The sequence below is a fragment of the Synchiropus splendidus genome, chromosome 17, assembly GCF_027744825.2.
Source record: "Synchiropus splendidus isolate RoL2022-P1 chromosome 17, RoL_Sspl_1.0, whole genome shotgun sequence".
Taxonomy (NCBI): Eukaryota; Metazoa; Chordata; class Actinopteri; order Syngnathiformes; family Callionymidae; genus Synchiropus; species Synchiropus splendidus.
In genome coordinates, this window is record NC_071350.1 from 19,554,990 (window position 1) to 19,574,038 (window position 19,049).

At 52.8% G+C, this 19,049-nt stretch overlaps 1 protein-coding gene across 2 annotated transcripts in view; it reads left to right on the forward strand.

The window, feature by feature from the left end:
- Window positions 1–17,336: 17,336 nt before the first annotated feature.
- caln2 (calneuron 2) overlaps window positions 17,337–19,049 on the forward strand; it is a 33,668-nt gene continuing 31,955 nt past the window's right edge. Inside the window, exons 1-2 of one of the 2 annotated variants that reach the window (XM_053846585.1) lie at window positions 17,369–17,497; window positions 17,573–18,181. The gene's annotated coding sequence lies outside the window, so the exon portion shown is untranslated. Of the gene's footprint in view, window positions 18,182–19,049 lie in introns of both variants that reach the window. The other variant, XM_053846584.1, reaches the window with a different exon arrangement.

Genomic DNA, 19,049 nt, shown 5'->3' on the forward strand with positions numbered 1-19,049 from the left:
CAAACACCACTGTCGAGCTTGTCGGGGCGTCAACACACATGACGTCACGGCCCCGTCGACCGCTGTCGCGAAACCAGGCAAAATAAACAGATTTTAAATCATCTCACAAAGCTTCTTTGTGAAATAAAGGTAATTCTGCTATGATTTTAGTTCGTTTCGATGTCTCAGGTCGTCATTGTTTCATGAACCACTTTGGTTTTTATTGTTATTGCAGTGAATGAAAATGAGTTCAATTCTGGTTTTGTCTCTGTCCAGTTGCGTTTGGTGAACCGTAGCGAGCTCCGCAGCGGAACCTGTGCTTGGATGGCGGCTCCATCACGGTCTGGACCAGAGACGTGACCGGTGACTTGAGCGGCTCTGGTGTTTTTCAGTCCATCAGTTGGCCGTCATCATCCAGGAACGCGAGCCTCCTCCGACCGTCACGTGACCTATAATGACGGCCCCGCGCTATCAATGAGAGCTGAGGCGCAGCGGCGCCTGATGGATGGTGGAGCGGAGCGGAGGAAGGACGCGGTGCCTCGCTGCCAGGAGTCAGGTTTTATGCCTGTCATTACTTCGCTGCGCGGCGAAGATGAGACTTTACGGCTGGAGTCATTAAGCGTAACGAGGAGGATCGAGAGTGACCGGGGCGGCCGAGTCACGAAGAAGAAGATGAGCGCTCACTCGACTGTTTCCGTCCACGCTGCTGTGGGGACCGGCCCCAAACTGGTGTCACCGTGTCCTGAGTCTCTTAGGGGCCACGTCAGCTGTCCTCCAGCCTCTCACGGACCACCTGAGATGAGCCACGCTGGACCATGTCCTGCTGGGTTCCAGACACTAAAACAGCTTCTCAGCCAAGGTGTGGTGAGAAGCAGCTCGGGGGCCCCAGGCGAAGGGCCCCTGCCTGTTCTCCAGTGACCCCCGTCCTTGCACGGCTGCAGGGATGAACAGGGCTCCTGGACTTAGTGAGGAGAGAACGGACGTCTGAGTCAGAGGGATGGAGCGAGGGCCCCGGCAGAGGACAGTCGGACAAAGGAGAGAAGCCACGTCCGGACACACACATTCATCTTCATTCAGCGGAAGGAAATTGTCTGAGTGAATGCAACCGAACCCGCATGTCTTTCATACTTGGCCCCTCTAATCCAGCGTGACTATCATGGAGTCGTCGACGCTTGAATCCCAGCCGCGTCCTCACACGCGTGTCGGGCGGCTGAAGGTCACGGCTGCTCCTCCACCCTCCAGGATGGGACACATGCAGCACCCGTCGACAGTGGTGGGGGCGCTGTGCTCTGACGGGGTGAGGACAGAGCTGAGCCACTCTTGCTTGGACTCCAGTCTTGTTTTGACTGGTGTCTTGCTTTGACTCGGGTCTTGCTTTGACTTGGATCTTGTTTTGACTGGAGTCTTGTTTTGACTCAAGTCTTCCTTTGACTCGAGTCTTTCTTTGACTCAAGTCTCGTTTTCACTCGACTCTTGCTTTGACTCGAGTTTTGCTTTGACTCGCCGCCTTCATGACGGCCCACCTGAGCACCGTCTGACTCTGTGACCCCCAGACGCGCCTGGACGACGGCCAGTAACAGATGTGAGGCCTTTATCATGAATGAGCACATGGGAGCACCTCAGAGGGCCTGGCCTACTCATCTGAGACACTCACGGTCTCACGTCCGGTGAGGGACCTCCTGGAAAGCTCCGTGCTGCCCTGGTATCACAGTTCCACCTGCACAGTGATGCTCTGGTTTACACTGGAACTCACGCCGGCGCCGAGCTGTAGCTCATGAGGAGAGCAGCTTCTGCTGCCCATGAACTTTGTCAATGAGATGCTAATCCATGCAGCTCTGGGGAACACGCACACACAGCCTCTCTCCGCACGTGTGAGTCAAGTGGATTTCCAAAGAAGAAGTTATCGGAACCGTTTGAGGTTCAAAGACTTTACCAACAAGTCACTTTGTTCCTGTTGTCTTCACAGCCAGTGAAGGAAGCTCCGGCATCACCGTCTACTGTAAATATTGCAGTACACGGTGGTGGTGGAGCGGCCGAGGAGCCGGGAGCGACATGCTTCGCTGTGTTTCCAGACCCTGCAGAAGAAGGTAAGATTAATCACCATCTGCAGGGGAATTATTCCTGGCGGGAAGCGTGGCCTCCTGACACGCTTCTCGGAGCGACGCTACGGTGGGAATGTGGAGCGAGTGTGGCGCCTCAGAAGAGGCTGGGTGGAGCTGCAGCATGTTCACACCTGCAGGTGGTCTGGCCCCGCATCATGGAGGATGTTAGCACCTCACACAGCCCATCTGCAGTGTCACTGCCCTATTTGCTTCTTCATCCCGTTTTGCTTCCAGGGCTCAGTGTTATGATGTGATTGTAGCCGCTAGATAGATAAATTAGCATAACTTGCTTGCGTCACTGCACCCACGCGTACTTCATCGAATCATCGTGAGAAGCAGGTTGTGCTCCACATCTGTCCACCAAAGCGTACTTGAGGTACACACATGTACCACATGTCTTGTGCGCATGCGGACAGGAAATGATGTCATAACACTGAGCCCTGGAAGCAAAACGGGATGAAGAAGCAAATAGGGCCGTGACATGCGCCTTCTCTCCCCCACAGCTCTGCCTCCTGAACATGGCCTCTGTAATGTAGGTCACAGCAAACGCCTGGCCTGCGGGCCGGGTCAAGCCCAAACCAAGTGAGGTGTTCAGCACTGATGCAAGAGGTTGCAGACACGTTGTCTCCAACACTGGATATGCAGGAAACAAGACACAGCACGGCAGCCAATGACACACCGTCTTTACATGTGACATCATCAAGTTTCTCCAAATTCTGAGGGACGTCAGTCACTTCACTTGGTCATCGGAGGGAGCTTCACAGTGGAGGGAGCTTCACAGTGGAGGGAGCTTCACAGTGGAGGGAGCTTCATAGAGGAGGGAGCTTCACAGTGGAGGGAGCTTCACAGTGGAGGGAGCTTCACAGTGGAGGGAGCTTCACAGTGGAGGGAGCTTCATAGTGGAGGGCGCTTCACAGTGGAGGGAGCTTCATAGTGGAGGGCGCTTCACAGTGGAGCTTACATTTACCTACTTTTGAATCTCTCCTTTGCCGGCGACTGGAGGTGAAGCCTGACAGCATTATCTCCCACAGCGTTTCACAGCCGCTGTCAGCGGCTGACGGGTTTATATTTAGCCTGTTCCCCATCCACATGTGGACACTAGTCTGCTGCATCTGGCCTCGGAGATAAAAGCCTTACTAGCTTCTCCTGGGAGGCGCAGAATCCCTCCATCCACCCACAACAAACGCCCTTAAAGCGCCTTTGACCCGTTCTCTACTGAGACCCGCCGGAGGTGAGCCGAGGAGGAGCCCTCCCCGAGTCGCAGGAGGGAGGAGGGTGTGTGTCGAGGTGCGCCTCTTGATCCCGCTGCAGTAGCCGCCGTGCTAATGGAGACACTTCCCTCCATATCAAGTGCGCCCTTCATCCGGCCTGCACCTGGGCTGAGGTCCGCAATCACATCAACGCTGCTGCAACTTTCCCTCCAACTCAATCTGATCTTCACGCTTATCTCCATTAAATCGCCACTTTCTGCTGAGCCTTTCATGGCTGAGCTAATAAGCGGCGAAGGGAAATTGTCCGTGGCGGCGGCGACGCTCTAATTGCAAACAAGTCGTCGTCGTCGTCCTCACATGAAGAGACGGATCGATTCCTTTCATCCGAGAGGCTTTGGTGTCCCCTGTTGCTCCGCTCTCTCCGCAGCATCAAGCGGAGATGAGAGGCAGCAGCGAGCGCGGCGCGTCGACGCCGTCACAAGAGCCAGCGTCTAATTGTTCTCCAGGAATCCTTCCTCCCACCCGAGCCCACGACTGTGATCCAGATTTTACACGATCAATAACGTGTGAACGGAGGCTCAGCAGGCCGCAGCAAGGACAGTGAGAGGAGGAATCGATGTCTCGTCCCGGCTGCTTTTGACTTGGAGATCATGCAGACAGGGTTTTCCTGAGACACTAATGGACCTCAGCTGAAGCCTGTCACCTGACAGGCTGCCGCTCGGCGCTGAACCCACACCAAGGTCAGCGTGTTCCGGAATCTAATGGCAGTTTGCACGTTTTTTTTGTTTGTTTGGGATTTCATTGTTCGTTCAGGTGTGCACTTCTTGCTTTGTGTCACCACATTTGGTCATGCTTGTATTTTGGGATTGCTTTGTTGCTGGTGCAACTCCGGCGCATGCGTGGCTGGAGGTGCGGAGGTCCTCAGCACACATTGTTCCTCAGTCCTGCAGAGAGAGATGTATGTTCTGCCAGATGATCAGTCACTTGTCTGTAATGATTTGGAGTGACAAGCGAAGGAGTGCAGCCATGCCAACTGTTTATTTAGCGCTCTTGGAAGGTGAAACAAGTTTTCACACTGCAAACAGACAATAAAAGCACCAGTACTGAAACTCCTATTCCAAGAGGCGCTACACAGAACATGTGTTGTGCCTCAGTTTTCATGTGCTTTTATTTTGTTATTTCCTGTTTTCCTGTCTGTTGTTTCTGTTTCCTTTGTTCCCTTCACAGCAGCGCAGCTGGAACCCACCTGCTGATCAAGCTCCGCTGATTTCTGCACCTTGGTTCCAGTCTGCCTTTCCAGATGGTTACTCCGCGTCCACCAGTAAAGGTCCCCTCGAGACTGAGTTCTATCGCGTTCTTTGATAACTTTCTATTGTGCCTGCGTTTTCTGCCTCTTCCTTGGTTTTCTTCCTTGTTTATTTTCTGTCCTTTTCTATCAGCTTTGTGCTTCGTTGGAGAGTTTTGTACTCACGTCTTGTTTTCTCTTGTTTAGTGATGGGTAAATGAGGCATCATAAAGCGTTTCGACACAATGACACACTGTGCTGATACTGTGTTGATACTGTGTCACTGAATACTGACACCTGCTGGACATTAAAAATCCCTGCAGGCAACCGAGCAGGTGCATCCTGTCGACAGATGCGCTTCCTTATAACACAGTTTGGAACGTTTTTGCCGAGTCGACACAGTCACGTGATGGTCTTAAAGCGGTCCGCGCACCGACGCGGGGATTGCTCTGTGAGCTCGGCGTGCGTCGGAGCATCATTGTTGCGGGACCCATCACTGCTCTTGTTGGCTTTTCTTCCTCATGAGTGTGTTTGTGTTGTGAGTCTATCCAGGTGCGTTTTGGTTGTCCCCGTTATTTTGGCTCGATTGTGATTCGCCTCTTTTCTCCGTCCTTCAGTGTTTCCCTCACTCTACCTTCAGTTCCTAGTTTCCTGTCTGCGCCCTGTTATCTCTATCTTGTATTTTGTAGTTAAACTTAACCTGGTTGTGTCCGGTCTTCTGTGATCCAGCTACAATCTGAGCACTTGGGTCTGTTCCCCCTGAGCCGCCACGACAACAGGCCCGTCGCCGCATTACTGGGATCAATCGCAGGCAGCGGCGGAATATCAAGCGCCTATATGCTAATCGTGTGACCTTGTTTTTCTTCCATGAGCTCATATATCAGCTGCTGGAAGTGTGCAGCCAGCGCCAGAGCTGTGTGACTGAGCAGGGACCAACATAATGAGCCTGAGGTACAGTCCCGACCCAGACCCGCCGACAGGAATGATCTGCCACATCCGGATCTGGGTCGGATGTGGCCCACAACTGTACTGGAGTCCGGCCCACATCTGGCCTGCATCTGGATCCAGCAAACAGGTCCATGCCGGCAGCTTTCCAGGGTCTCCCTCACACAACTGCTGAAGATCACTGGCCTCCAAGAGGTGTTCACTCACTCAAACTGAAGTCCTTCATCCGTGTGCAGGTCTGGACCACAGGTCACTCACCTGCCTCCAGTGAACTGATCATCATCCTAAACACAACGCCGCAACGACAGTTAGATGCCACTCAAACAGAAGGATGACCATGTGATGGACGCGCCAGACGTGGCCGTGCTTCAGCGCTGACCTCAGAGCTCCATGCTGCTTTTATTTCCTGTTCAGGACCTTCATATCTGCAGCCTTTGATAAACAGAGTTTGGTCTGTGCGTGGTAACTTTGAACCTCTTGCCCCAAGTGATGAAGTAAACAGTCTATTTCCAGTTACAAACATCAGAAAGGGCGACCATGTCTGGAGTATTGGTTCCATGTCCAGTGTGATGCCTGGTTGAAGAGGGAAGAGCAGGTGCATTTCCTGTTACATCGCAGAGGCAGGAAGGCTCCACATCATCCAGTGAGAGCAGCTTAAGAGGGATTACATGAACTTCTCAGCGAACAAAAGAGCAGGAGCGTTGTTTAAGGTGGAATTACGACGCAGGATGTCCTCTAATCCAGAGTTTTTCACCCGGGGTGCCGCGTGAGAGCGTGTCAGGTGTGGCGTGGGAAAATGATCCAGCGTCACCTCATGTGTCCGGAGACAGAGGCGGCGATATGATGCCATGAAATCAGGACAGTGAGAAGGTGTTGAGGAGCAACCAAGGTGAGGAGATGATCCCATGGACTGGCTGCCATTCTTTCTCTCCACTCTACTGTAGAGTGTGTTGATGCTGATGCTGATCCCTCCCTCAGTCAAAGCAGCGCTGCTGTGGTGCGCCGCGCTCCTCTGCCCACACACTCACAGCCAAGAAGCCGCTCACATGCTTCAACAACTTCCAGCTGTTTCTAAAGCTGATGCGCCTCTAACTGGACCACACACCTTCACCACAGAACCATGGAGGGAGGGAGCCGCCACCAGGCCAAAGACTGTCTGCAGCGCAGAGCTAACAGAGCTAACGGCTAACCTGACCTGTCTGACTTCCACTCAACTGTATTGATGCTCATGGACTGTCAACGTCTGCTCTGGGCTTTAAAAGGTGGCTCTGAACAACTAAACGCACCACAAAATACATGTGAAGAGAGAAAGAATCATTGTTGTTATGAAGCAAGTTCAGGCAGAGAAGCCAAGGATTTGTCTGGAAACTACAGTCACATCATGCAAAAGAGAAGTGATCCCATCCAAACAGTGACTTAAAGTCAGTCAATACGTCAATAAACCATGATATAGTTTGCCATATTGCCGCCTCTTTCTGGACACATGTGAAACAAAGACATTTTCTGCCATGTGTTTCTGCAAACATCCTGGCAACAGAACAAGCCAGTGTCAGTAGCTGCAGTGTTTCACCAGTGAAGAGGGAGTTTCTACAGGACTTGAAGCACCAGTGGCCCGGGCTCCTGTGGTGGTGAGTCCCGGGAGTTTTCAATGAACCAAGGGTGTCGTAGCTAGAGAAAGGTTGGAAAACACTCCTTGACGTGCAGGAGGCGAATGCCTGACCCACCTGAGGCCGCTCCAGCACTCAGAGCCAGGAGCGAGACATGAGGAGCTCTCCAGGTTTTGTTGGAGGAAATGGAGACCTTCTCCCACTTTTTTTCCCCCAGACCAGAGTCAGGCGGGCAGCTGAAGGTGAACCTGTGCTGGGACAAATCTGACCTCTTTTCCTACGTCTCCGGGGAAAGTGAGGAGGAGACGGGATGATGGGGCCGCTGACGGCCAGGAGCTGGAAACTGGGCCGGTGGAAATGGAGGTGAAGGAAGGTAATGGATGGCGGGGAAGTTCGGGGGCAGAGCCAGGAAAATGGAGGCTTGGAGAGACCAGGGGGAGCCACATGATTTGCAGCCCCCCCTCTGGTCACTAAGAATCAAGCGCCTCTTCCCAGGGGAGACACGGAGAGCAGGTACCTGCTGCCAGCGGCCACTGCAGGATGCTGCTGTTCTGCTGCTGCCTCTAGTGACAGACCCCCACCGCTGCAAAGCTGAGCCTCACTTGAGCCACTGAACACACTGCTGTTGCTTCCTCTCTGCCACTCTCCAGTCCTCTGGTGGCTGAGTCAGCGCTGGTCTCGTCGGAGGGACAGGAGAGGAAGACAACATGGAGCAGAGAAGCAGGACGTGCAGGTGGAGGAGGAAGGTTCAGCAGGTGCGGGTCTGACGGTTCCCGTTTCATGTCTGAACCTCAGCCACGTCTCAGGTTATGGTGCGGCGTGGAGGAGGGCGTCCAACCTCTTCTCTGACTGGCTGGTTTCAAGCGTCCCGCCTCCTCTCAGAGACTTGGTTTAGAAACCCCACAGTTTCCTGAACATGTGCTGTTGAAACCAGCTTCACTGCCTGGATTATCGCCTTCTGCCTCGGCACTTCAGCGCCCCCTTGTTCTCTCTCTGACCAGGGCTTAGCTGCGCCTTGTTTCAGAAACCAACCGACCGACCGACCGACCGACCGACCCATTGATCAGTCTGGATGGCTGTGAGGAGCAAGGCACGGCTGGAGGTTCAGGTGAGAGAGTAACAGATGCTGGATTATCAAAGGCTCCTTCACTTTTTTTTCCCATCTTCATTTTTCACTTACCCTCCTGTCCACCTCCTGAGTTTGACAGCACCTCTCCACGGTCACAGTTCATAACCTGACCCCATAACCTGAACTGGAGAAGCCCTGAGTGGCTGCAGACCTCCGCCAAGCACCTGAGCTCACACTGTGTTTGTAGAAACCACATACAAGTCAGGACTAGGACTTCAACTCAGATCTCGACCAATCCATGTTGAACATTATTCAAGATGAATCATGTGGGCTGGACGACTCAGCTCATTCCGAGGAGCTCGCCATGTGAGTTGCGTCGTGGCGTGGACGGCTTGTTGAGGTCCGGGGTCACAGTTCGCCTGAGGAATCTCTTGTCATCTGGGAAGTCTCATCATACGCTTCAAAAATGTCTCTCTTCAACTGGAGAAGCTTCTCCAGTCCCAATGATTCAGATGGGTTGCCATGGCGATTCCCATGAATATTGCTTCCCCATCCGCCTGATGTGATGGCCCGACATGAAAGTGGAGGCGTGTGTACATCCGAGGCCGGTGGAGGCTCCAGATGAGCCGGACAATGGCGGGATTATCATCCTGCCGGCACCTCGGCAGCGCTCCAGTCACGTTCATCTGATTCAGTGTTATTTCATTTGGAGCCGTGTGACTGCTGATGGCTCTGCAGGGACTTCGCCTTGCACACACTCACGCACACACGCGGCGTGCACGCCTGGAGCGTGTGCACTCGCGCTGCCGCCCTTGGGCAGAGCAAAACGTTTGATTTCTGCAGCCTTGGCTCGACTGAAAGGAAACAAACGCGCTCACATTCCTGCCAAGACGACCATCACTTATTAACAGAGAGGAGCTGGAAGTGAGGAGCATCTGGGACGGAATGGCGATGAGGAGCTGTGCACCGCATGGAAGCACCGACGTGTTGGGCTTCAAGGGACAGGCAGGTTACCACGGCGACCACCAGGCGGGAGCCATGTGTCCATTCACATGTGGCCCTCAGAGGACAGGAGGGACAGTCGGGGGTGAGAGATCTCCGTGGTCCTCTGAGAGGTTCATCACACGTCGCCCCCTCCGTGGGAACAAAGACGTGCTCGGACTTGACAAAAGAACGATCCACTTTAAAAAAAAAAGTGTACTCAAGACACTCCAACCACAGAGAGGATGATACACTAGTCTTCTACATTGCATTTACATTAGACACGTACACACACAGACATTCCCCACCTGAGACTCCGCCCACCTGAGACCCCGCCCACCAGAGGCTCCGCCCCTGTGAGGAGCTCCAGAACAAAACACTCACGGAACATCGTCAGAAAAAAGACAGAACTTACTTATGCATCTGTTTTATTTTGCATGGAGATTTATTCATTTATTCACGTCACACTTGAAATACTATAATATTCAATACTCAAATAAATAAAGCATATTTGGTTAAAATCATTGCAGCCTGGAGCTTTATTTATCAGACCAGTGTTGATCCGTTCAGACACTTCCTCCTCTCACAATAGTCCGAGTCGTGGCTTCCACAGTGACTTGGTTGGAATCCAAACAAGTCTTTGGTTCACATGAAGCTGCTCTTCTTCCTCAACCCCCTCATTATTGGCTGATGTTGATGCCACTTCAGTGCACAGCGCCCTGGTGTGTGGTGCCTCCTGAGACGCCACTAGATGGCGCCGGTGTGTGGTGCCTCCTGTGACGCCACTAGATGGCGCCGGTGTTTGGTGCCTCCTGAGACGCCACTAGATGGCGCCGGTGTTTGGTGCCTCCAGTGACGCCACTAGATGGGGCTGGCATGAGGTGCCTACAGTGATGTCACTAGATGGCGCCGCTGTTTGGTGCCTCCAGTGACGCCACTAGATGGGGCTGGCATGAGGTGCCTACAGTGATGTCACTAGATGGCGCCGCTGTTTGGTGCCTCCAGTGACGCCACTAGATGGTGCCGGTGTTTGGTGCCTCCAGTGACGCCACTAGATGGCGCCGGTAGTGATGTCAGTAGATGGCGCCGGCATGTAACCCACTGAGGAGAATGACATTGTATTTCATGGTAGGAGATGGAAACCGAGTGAAGTTGTTGGTGTACACGGAGTGAAACCCAGAACTACTTCTTCTCCTTCCTAAAGAAGTGTTGCTTGATGCTGGTGACACTGGGATGAAGCTTCTCCAACAACCCCGGTTAAGGAAGGAAACAGCGTCTTAAAAGCATTGATGCCTCTTGCTGGCCCCAAACCTTCTGGGATTGATGTGTAATGTGCCAGGCTTCCACTGAATCTTTAAGAATTGACGTCTATAAAACCTGGCTGGAGTCGCTGGGTGTCAGTCTCCAGGAAGACGTGGTTGCTCCCTCCGTGAGGCGGAAGGTCTCCCCACCTCTCCTGCCGCGCTCAGACCACTGTTCCTGGAGTGAGTAGCTGCAAGAGCCTCCTCTAACCTTGCTGAGTCACCCACCGATCTTCTGAGGGAGACAACGTCTCCAGGACAGATCCATCACGCTGCCTCAGCTGCGTCACCAGCCTCCCGCTCTGGCTGGCAGTCATTTCTCATGTTCTGCTCTGTGAGCAGCAGGGGGGAGCAGCCATGTTTAAGTTGGCGTGGCTAATGTCATTACAGGCTGTGGAACACTCCTTCCTCCAGCTGTTCTTGCTAACAGGCGTCCAGTCTTGGCTGACTTGCTTAAAGCGAGCGGCAGGTCGGGCTCGAACGCAGACGGGGAACAGGCTCACCAACGACTCTGCTCCGTCGCTCCGCGTTAGAGGAAGCTAGAACTGGATCGCTGCGAAGAGAGAAGAAGATGAGAAGGTTCCGTGTGGAAGTGGGCTCCTGTCAGGGTGGTGTCAGGATCCTGAAGGCACAGCGCCGGCTGAAGGGATATTGAAGCCTCGACACCATTTGGTGTTGAGGATTTCTGGGTGGCGTCATGTTCCCCCAGAGGCGGCTCAGTCGGGTCCCGAGGCGCCTGAGACTTGAGCCCTCCAGCCAGGACCGGAGGCTGAGCCGCTCCAATTATTCCTTCAGAGCTCCTGGGGGCGGAGCCACGGCTCAGTAAACCGCTCGGCTTCGCTCCTCTTCAGCAGCTGCAGTTATTTATATTTGATTTTGAGGCCAGTTTTTTTTCTGTTGTTTGGGCTTATTTGTATTCCACCTGCAAGAGGAGGAGGAGGCTTTATGGGACAGAGGCGGCTGGTGAGCGAGTGAGAAGGTCGGCCGTGGAGCTGCTCTCGCTCTCTCATCAGTCTGTATTAGTTGCAGTGGTGCGAGGGCTTCACACTTCAGCTCTGACTCCCTCACCACACGGTCCGTCGCCGGTGTGACTGTGGGGGCGTGGCCTCCCCAGGTCCTCACGTGATCCGGAGTCCCTGGACCTGCTCAGGCATGCAGGAGCGGTTCCTATGGATCAGTTCCAGAACACGGTCGATACCGCTTGAGGGTGTGTCCTGTCCGCCCTCCTTCAGCTCTCTCGCTCCAGGGTGATGGATCATGTTCAAACAGCCTCAGCAGCGGCGGAAGGATGGAGACCACAGAGCAGGCGCTCGGCCCGGAGTCGCACGCCAACCTCAGCCTCCGACCCTTGACCTCACTGCAGCAACGACGAGCCTGTTTATTTATTCCACAACGGTCGTCAGGTTACACCACGTCGGTGTCACGGCTCCTGGCTCATGACCTTCATGACACCGTGCATCTGTCTCTCCTCCTCTCCTCTCCTCTCCTCTCCTCTCTTCCTCTCCTCTCCTCTCCTCCTCTCTCCTCCTCTCCTCTCCTCTCCTCTCCTCCTCCTCTCATCTCTTCCTCTCCTCTCCTCTCCTCTCCTCTCCTCCTCTCCTCTCCTCCCCTCTCCTCTCTCCTCCTCTCCTCTCCTCTCCTCCTCTCCTCCTCTCTCCTCCTCTCCTCTCTCCTCCTCTCCTCTCCTCTCTCCTCCTCTCCTCTCTCCTCCTCTCCTCTTCCTCTCCTCTCCTCTCCTCTCTTCCTCTCCTCTCCTCTCCTCTCCCCTCCTCCTCTCCTCCTCTCTCCTCCTCTCCTCTCTCCTCCTCTCCTGTCTCCTCCTCTCCTCTCCTCTCCTCTCTCCTCCTCTCCTCTCCTCTCTCCTCCTCTCCTCTCTCCTCCTCTCCTCTCCTCTCCTCGCCTCTCCTCTCTCCTCCTCTCCTCTTCCTCTCCTCTCCTCTCCTCTCCTCCTCTCCTCTCCTCTCTCCTCCTCTCCTCTCTCCTCCTCTCCTCCCCTCTCCTCTCCTCTCTCCTCCTCTCCTCTCTCCTCCTCTCCTCTCTCCTCCTCTCCTCCCCTCTCCTCTCCTCTCTCCTCCTCTCCTCTCCTCTCCTCTCCTCTCCTCTCCTCTCCTCTCTCCTCCTCTCCTCTCTCCTCCTCTCCTCTCCTCGCCTCTCCTCTCTCCTCCTCTCCTCTTCCTCTCCTCTCCTCTCTCATCGGACCCTAGTGTTTTAACAGAGGAGCAGCAGCAGCAGGAAGGGCCCAGGATGAGGTGTGTTTGAAGGCCCAAAGTTTGCTGCTTGTTATCTCCACTCACAAGTTTTTATCTTCCGCCGACTCCATTGAAAGCTCCAGCTTTGCCCCTCGCACAGATAATCCTTTTATTTTGACAAATGTAGCGCACGGAAAAGGTCATTAAAACAGCACATTAACGTCGGTGCAGAAATAAATTGCCGTGTCTGAAGAGTGAACCTGAGCTTTGAAATGCTAATGGTCCTGTTCCGACGCCCGGCGCTCGCTGACCTCGACAGAGTCCTTCTCTGTCTCGTCTCTGATCCGCAGCAGAGCGTGTGACTGCCGGAGGCTTGTGGTTGGTCCGTCTGCTTCAGCATGTCTGTCCTAGTGAGGACCCACTTGAGGTCTCCTCAGAGTGAGACGTTTGCAGACGCAGTTCAGGAGGACAGGAGTTTGGAGTCGTGGATCAAACATTCAGGAGGATCCTCTTCATCCCGCCTCTTCACCATTTGACCACTGTCAAATGTGAAAATGTCGCGTATCTCATCTCTCTCATCTCTCATCTCATCTCTCATCTCATCTCTCATCTCATCTCATCTCATCTCATCTCATTTCATGACATCTCATCTCATCTCATCTCATCTCATCTCATCTCATCTCATCTCTCATCTCATCTCTCATCTCATCTCTCATCTCATCTCATCTCATCTCATCTCATCTCATTTCATGACATCTCATCTCATCTCATCTCATCTCATCTCATCTCATCTCATCTCATCTCATTTCATGACATCTCATCTCATCTCATCTCATCTCATCTCATCTCATCTTTCGTCTCTCACATCTCATCTCATCATCCTCTTCATCTCGTCTCTGTCTGCCTCCATGTCACTTCAGGCTGCGGTTTATTCAGGGTCCCTCTGATTCGATGGTTAAACTGCGATGGGCCGGACGATTTTATGCCTGAGCTGCGAATGGTTTTAGGGTTGGCGGGTGAAATCCCTGAGCCACTTCCGACTGCAGCGTATTGATTTGTTGTGAGGTCAGAGTCTGTGTCAGCGTGTCCCTGTGGTGCAGCGTGACGCTGGGCTTCCCGCCCTCTCTCCTCTTCTCACGTCCATGAGGGTGTTTGACAACCCTCTCCTCCGCCAGCGGGGTCCCAACCCTCAGCGTTGGCCAGTGGGTGAGTCAAGTCCTGTGACATTTCAACAAGAGTGAGGCGCTGATGTGTGAAGGGGTGACTTCTCTTTGTTAATAAAGGTCCATAAATGTCACACGCGCTCCTAAATCATACAAGGAAAATGTGAGGGGCAGACGAACCAAGACAGATGGACAGATGAGTCTTTGAATTAACTTGACTTTGCAATTAATGATTAATTAATTGCAACAAAAAACGTGGTAAAGTTTAATTTAATTTAATTTAATTTAATTGAACAGTGTGTGCTCTCCAGACAACAGGGAACCTTTGTCAGTGCAGCAGTTCCTGCTCCACTGATCCCACTGATGCAGCAGACACGTGGCAGCTAGGACGAGAACAACAACAACAAACATGGAGGAATCCTCCCTGAACCAAAGCAAACTAAAGCTTCTGTTTGTTTTGGTTCAGGGAGGTTTTTCACTCCACAATGTCCAGGGTTTCCACCACTCTGAATGGACAAACATTTCCAAGACATGAAAAGAGCTCTAGTCTAAATCAGGTCACGTAAAGACTTGACTATAGTCACCATGGAGGTTTATTGTGCTGTTGTCAAACTGATGCAAAACAAACCATATTCTGTTGTTTAAATGGACGTATGGCTCCATCATTGGATTCAGTCATAAACCACATTCATTCACATTGAAAAATGTGGCTACTTCTGGCAAATATTCTTATACGATGAAACTGCGATTAATTGAAACTACTTAATCAAAAATGTTCTAATTAACTAGCTTCATGTTTTAATCAAATCCCACCCCTAATTTATATAGAAATCTCCCCACAAGACTCCCTGTTGGCCTTTATGCGTCCTCCTCCTTCTCTCAGCCTGAGAGTGTGTCATCATCATCGGATGCTTGGAAGTTCTTGTCCGGCTTGTCTGGCTCTTCCCACTGAGGAGCGAGAGAAGCGAGCGGCCGTCCTGCAGCCAGCCGAATGCGCTTCTCCTCCCCCACGCCGCCCAAGGCGTCGACTTCCATGGCACCCAAGAAAGCCAAGGACAAAACTAAAAGGTCCAGGAAATCCTCCAAACTGTGGGATGAGTACGACGCGTCGGACGAGAGCAGTCTCTCTTCATGGATGACGACTCCGACAGCGCCGGCGTTCCGGCCAGACCTGCCGAGCGTATGTTTCCCCTGGACGACATGCTCAGGCTCTTTAAGAAGGCGGTCGCAAGCCTAAGAGGAGAGATGAAGTTTGGTGCAAGGCGGGGCCTGGAGGTTACCATATGCAACGTACTCATAGAACTGAAGTTACATTAGGTAACTCACCATTTTTACACTCTGATAACCAATTTTCTTCGATCCTCATCAAAGTCAGTGCGAAAACAAGATGGAATTTAAAGACTCATCATCCTCACTGGGGAAGAGTGGAAGTGCAGGACCGTCATGGACTTGTTACATCTACATGTGGAGGTCAACTCTCTCAGGAACCTACAGACTAACCTAAAGGTGTCTTCATCAGTCTGGTGGTGGCGGGGCTAACGTAAGAGAAGATCAGCTTCTGCTTCACCTCACTCATGGCATTGTGAAACCGTGTGAGCCCTGTTGTTTACAGAAGATCATTTCTCCCCTGCGTTTGCAGATTAAATCAGTGGTTCTTAACCATAGGGCCGGGGCCCATGGTTGGGCCGCTTATCACCCCTCTTGGCCATGAGACGCCCAGTTTGAACCCATGAGCCACGTATGGTGGCAGTAGTGAGTCAGTGAAGTGACTTGACAGCTGCACATCTGTGATAGTCACCAACTATGGAGAAGTTCTTGGAAAGAAACAACGATGAAGACAGTGGTGGCGCCCCCATACAGTAAACTCTGTTCACCTGTTGGAGCAGTTTTGAAAGTGAATTGAAACATTTTGTGGTGATACTTTCATTTACACCTGACGTATATCTTTCTTGGAGTTTAAATAAATTATATTATTTTATGCTATTTAGACATGGTTTTATTATTTTTATTCAGAACTTTCTTCAGTTTGACCAATTTTCTCAGCAGTTTGCATCAAGTGTATTTTTTCCTTTTTTTCTTTAGTAAATCTGATGAACATGACTTTCACCTGCTTCTGCTGCTGGTTGGACTTTTCCATGACAAATAAACATCTTTGCGCTGATCATGTCATGACCCGCTTTTATTTTGTTCCCTTGACTCCTGTTTCTCCCTCCTTCCTTCCTGTTTGTGAGGCACACGGCTGGAGCCAATCATCCCAATCACCTGTGTATAACACCTGAACTCCAGCAACGTGTGCCAGATGGTCTCCTTGATTTCTGTGGTAAAGTGGCTCTCCTCGTTCGTTCTCTCTCTGCGCTCTGGTTTGGTCATGTTTTACCACTCTCTCTGAAACCCTGGTGCCTGAGTTTGTGTTTTATTCCTTCCTCTGTTTCCGCGTGTTTCCTGGTTTGTTCTATGATTCACTATTTCTGTCCATTGTGTTTTTCTCTCTCTGTTTGCAGAGTTAAGCTTGTTTGACTCTCTCGGTTCGGTGCCGCTTTCTGTTTGGACTCTTCTCTTCGTACCTGTGGACTTCTCCCAGTTTGACACTCTAATTTTGGACGATTGTACTTCACTTTGTTTCTCCCGCTTCGGTGACTCTTTCTGTTCTGGTTTTCTTGTTTAATGATTAAATATTGTACCTTGCTCCACTCCTTGCCTCCTGTAAGTTTTCTCATCACAGCACTTGGGTCCCACTCCGTGTCTTGACTCTCAACAGATCACATAGTTTCATGTCATTTCACAAGGTTTTGCTCTGTTTATGTGTCAGTAGATTCAATATGGTTATTGATCCCAAATGAAATCACGAGTCTTAAATCAGTTCTATTGAATGGGCCCCAAGATCAAAAGGGTTAAGTGCTCCAGGGCTCTTGGATGAAAGCACCTAGGTCACAAGTGACTCGGTCAGAGTGCACTTATTCTGCCCACACAGACTGAAACTTGTGGTCCTCCAGAGCCTCTCTTCATCATGGCAGGCAGCAGACGGAGACACGAGGGGCCCCACAGATCTTGGGTCAGACCAGGTCACTTCCGTTGGTCAGCTTGGTCACGGGACAGAAACCAGCTCAGGTTTGTGAGGTTAAACTGACATGTTTGTTTGGAGCGGAGTCCAGAGCATCTGATCCAAATCCGCTCCTCCGACTGCAGCAGAAAGAGCCGAGGGTGGGAGATTACAAAGCCAGGCGGCGGGTGTCAGCGAGGTCATCTCTTCCGTTCAAGGAAAAAAAAAAAAAGCACAAGGATAAAATTAGCATCTGTAAGCATTTAATATCAGCAACGCTCCACCGAGGCGGTTAGCTGCCTCATATAGGCCAGTGTTGCATAACACGAGGAGGGGTCTGAGGCGACCCATGAGGCTCATGCTATAGAGCAGCAGGGAGGATGCCGGGAAGGCAGCGGGTGGCCCAGAAGGTGCTGCCTCGGTGGAGCCCGGCTGCGGGAGGAGGGCTCTGACACAGCGCATCGTTTAAGTGCTGCGGCTGATGTCATTTCCTAAGCACCATAACTGGTCATCAATGCCTGTTGAAGCTTTGAGGAGAAGCTAAATAAACGCTCGCGCGGACGCACGCTCTTCCACCCCGGGGGGGGGGTTCTGGAGCCGCACCGATCCAGCGGAACCTTAATTGGTCGGACCTCCTCCTCCTCCTCCTCTTCCCCTCTCTCTCTCCTCTCTCTCTCACACCTGCTCCGCTTCTCTACAGGTCTTCGTCTTCCCGCTCACCTAAACTCTGCATCCGCGCCACCCACATATGGCGACTCTGGTTCCGGACGCGGCTGATCAGTGGCTAAGCGCTGCCAGCGGGCAGAACCGAGCGAGACGCACCCGGGGTGTCGGGGGACCCCTGCACCGTCTGCACCCCAAGGACTCCTCTGAATTGTGATCCGGATTCCGGTTCGCTTCGGAGACCCAGCGGCAGCAGCGGCGGCAGCAGCAGCGGCGGCGGTCCGTGGGCGTCTGGGCGCGTCCGTCTGGGTGCGCGGAGAGGACGCGGATTTTGGCTGCTGAAGCCTCCAGATATTGCGACGAGAGATGAGATGCACGAGCCAGTGGGTCACAGTTGAAGTCTCCCGGCTCCAGCAGCGGCCAAGCCCGCCTCCCCCGTCCGGAACCAGTTGATTTATTTAGGAAATAACTCTCCCCCCCCAAAAAAGAAAGTGTGCGGCGCACCTGACACCGCGGCGAATCCAAACCCTGGCGCTGAATGAGTCCACCTCTGGCTCCTCCACGGCTCAACACGTTCGCGCGCTCCAGGAAACACCGACGGGGATCCGACCGAGCGGGCTGATTCGGACGGCGCTTCCGCGGCCAGGTGGGTTCCAGACTCCCGGGAGCGCGACTGCACCTGTTGTGTGTGTGTGTGTGTGGGGTGGGGGGGTGGGGGGGGGGGGGGGGGGGGGGGGTTCTCTCTCTGCCATGTTGGGATCTGCGTGCTTCCCAGTGATCGGGGTGATTGGGTGATTATAGGTCACGCGCGCGCGGGTGTAATTGCTGTATAATTATCTCCTCCCAGCGGGGCGTCAGCAGCCCAGCCCATCATCCTCTGCGGCCCCTCGCTGGGTCCAGCAGCGTTCCTCCTCATGCAGCACGCTTGTCATCGCACGGCTGTCACCAGCGGCGCTGCGCGCATTTCTGGCGCCTATTTTTAGTTCAATGAAGCTGTGACTGCAGCTCGGCTCGTTAGCTTCGTTCAGCGTCCGGGGGGTCCCAGGCTCTGGACCGGACGCCTGAAGTTGTTCTCAGGCGATCCTTGTCTCTGATCAACCACCTGTCTGTCACCGCCTCCCAGAGATCAAGTCCGGAATTTTCCTCAACATGTTGATTCTTAATGAGCCTCCAAGCCCTTTGTCAACGGTCTGAACGATTGAATAATCCGGAGAGGTGCTCAGGATGTTGAGGTCACACCTTCGATAAAGGTCTCTTGTGAATCTTACGGTGTGAAAACGTCACCTGCTGTCGGCAGATTGACTCTGTGTTCCCCGACTGTCTCCAACCCTCAACTAAAATGTGATGATGGTGTTTTGAGGGACTAAACCTGTGAGCCCACTGAGGTTAGCCTGATTCATATTTGACACTTGCTCCTGTTCTTTCCACACGAGAGGTTTGTGAGTCACCTGATGATGGACGGGTTGAGCTGGTCCATGGTACCAGTGCAGGCAGAACAGGTCGGTCCTTCCAGC